Consider the following 2,500-nt stretch of genomic DNA (forward strand, 5'->3'; position numbering starts at 1 on the left):
ATTATGGGGCCAAAGAGGAAAGTGATCGATGATGTAGAGTGTGCCTAAGGAGAGTCACGTGGAGAGAAAATATTCTCTCAGGCTTTCACAGAGAGCACACTGGCCAAGCAATGGCCGTGACTCATCCACATGGCTGACACTGACAAAGGATCTACATGGTGTTATGTTGAGCTGTAGGGGACTCAGGTCAACAATTTCTGACATTGCCAGGGAAACAGAAGACCCAATACTATTATGGACTACTGGACTTTTTTAGAATATTTTGTTGAGTTAACACACCTATAATATTCAAATAACGGAACCGAACAAAAAAGGGGATACGGATCAATGTCCATTTTGTATCTGTGTATTCAAAGTGGTTAGGATATTTATATACTTACATTCTCTTAATGAATAGAGGGATTTGTTCTAATAGTGTTTGTGAATAGGCTATCATGTCCGCATCTTGTACAGCAATTAACCACTAGGAAGAATGTATGCAATGTGTTAATTATTGAAACTGCCCTACCAATTTGGTTTGAAACTGTCTCGTTGCTATTTGTTTCTCAATAAAATTATGGAAAAAAAAAGAAATTAACAATACAAATAAATAAATAAATAAATAGATGATGTTAAGCATATCAAATCATGGTATTGGAAGTTGAGAATTCCACTTCAAATAGTTTTGAAAGATAAAAAAAAAAACAAAACAAAACAAAGTGAGCTCAAGGCCAGTCTGAACTGCATAGTGACTGTATCTCAAAAAAGACAAAAACAGGGCCAGGGATATAGCTCAGTGGCACAAGTGCTTGCCTGGCAAGCGCAAAGTCCTGGGTTCGATTCTCAGTACTCCCCTCCCCGCCAAAAAAAAAAAAAAAAAAGATTCCATAGAAAAACAAAAAATAAAAACAAAACCAAACAGGCCCTGGAGCTCCTTGGAGGGGTGGGATCCTCTAGGGAGGCCGAACTGCAAAGTGTGGGGGAGATACAGCCCCTCCCGGTGCCCTCAGTGCTCTCCCAAGATGCCAGCTTCCCCAGAACCAAGCCAGGCTGGGGCTGCCGCAGAGGGGCAGGCCACGCCCATGCAGCCCCTACCCCCAACCCAGCTAAGCCTCTGGCGGAGGCGCAGCACCCCCCCACTCATGCGCATCTTGGTCAGCTCCGCGCACTACCCAGCTTCCCCATCCTCATCTTGGCCACCTGGCCGGAGTCAACATCCCTGCTGTGTATGTGGCAGCAACAGCTACTTGACCTGACCTCAGACATGCTTGTTTGGTAAAGAGGAACTCGAAGGCTTCCCATCAGGCTTTCCTTGCGCACAAGGCCTCATTTAAGCCTCCTAAGCAGAGAGCAGTGATTACGCAGGGAAAGGATCCTCCCACCAATGACACATGAGGGTGACGTTTGAGGGATCACAGGCGCTACCACTCCTTTCCTCCTCCCCCGCATTTCAGCGTCCTCTGTGTCCCGTCTCCCTCCCCATCCCCCAGGGCGCCCCCAGGGCGCCCCCAACTCCCCCCAATGGATCTCCGGTCGGCAAGGAAAGCCAAAGGTGTGGGGGTCCTGGGGGCACTCGGTACCAGTCCCTGCGAGGGAGGGATGTCTACAGAGCCGCCCTTTGTTTCGCAGAGTCACAGTCACATGGCACTTCAGGCACAGCACGGGGTGTTCCGGGCTCCGCGCCAGGGCCCGTCGCCCCACCCCCACCGACCACGCGGTCCCCACCCCCACTCCAGCTTCCCGGCCCACGCCCAGCTGCGCAGCGTTTCCTGAGCCCCCAAGTCTGGAGTCTCGCCATTGCCCCCTGCCCCCGCCCAGATGCCCTATCTTATCCAGTGCTGCTGTTTAACCTTTCCTAGCTTTTCATCCAGTATGGTTTTGGGGTCCCACATCGCCCCTCCTCTTAACACCAACAGCTTAAAATCAAGCTCCTCTTGTGGGCGTGGGGGCCCACGCCTGTAATCCAGGTACTCAGCAGCCTGAGGCAGGAGAATTGCCTTGAGTTCCGAGTGCACCCTGGGCGACACAGTGAGTTCTAGGACAGTCTGAATTACATAGCAAGATCCTGTGTCAAAAAAAAAAAAAAAAAAAAACCCCCGGGGAGGCTGAGACAGGAGCACCACAAGGAGTCCTAGCTGCATGTCAATCAGTCCCAACTAACCAAACAAAAGGAAAAATCAGGCTTTCTCCCCACACACACACCTCAGTAATTAGGAGCTGGAGAGTGGTACTGGACTCCATCCTCATCCCCTAATGTGGTGGCAAAGACAGCCTTGAGCCTCCTCCCTCCGCTCCCCACCCTACCTATCACCCACAAGCAAAGCACCAAATAAATCAGCAACCATCCTGGGCCTGGCCCTCCTCTTTAGTACACAGGACTTTCAGACCAAAGCTGCAATCTGCTGGAGTGGGCTCTACCATTCTGCTCTGGCCTAACCCCTGCAGGGCCCTTAGGCCTGACCAGTCTGCCCCTGGAGCACCACGGAACCACGTGGAGGCCACCTCAGTAGATCAAGAATTC

At 50.8% G+C, this 2,500-nt stretch overlaps 1 protein-coding gene across 5 annotated transcripts in view; it reads right to left on the reverse strand.

Annotated features, from left to right (window-relative positions):
- Positions 1-2,377: 2,377 nt before the first annotated feature.
- Sh2d6 (SH2 domain containing 6) overlaps positions 2,378-2,500 on the reverse strand; it is a 7,712-nt gene continuing 7,589 nt past the window's right edge. For all 5 annotated transcript variants that reach the window (XM_023702917.1, XM_023702913.1, XM_023702915.1 and 2 more), the window contains one exon: positions 2,378-2,500. This exon is cut by the window's right edge and continues 411 nt beyond it. The gene's annotated coding sequence lies outside the window, so the exon portion shown is untranslated.

This window comes from Octodon degus, unplaced genomic scaffold (assembly GCF_000260255.1).
Source record: "Octodon degus isolate 3935 unplaced genomic scaffold, OctDeg1.0 scaffold00162, whole genome shotgun sequence".
In the NCBI taxonomy this organism is placed as follows: domain Eukaryota; kingdom Metazoa; phylum Chordata; class Mammalia; order Rodentia; family Octodontidae; genus Octodon; species Octodon degus.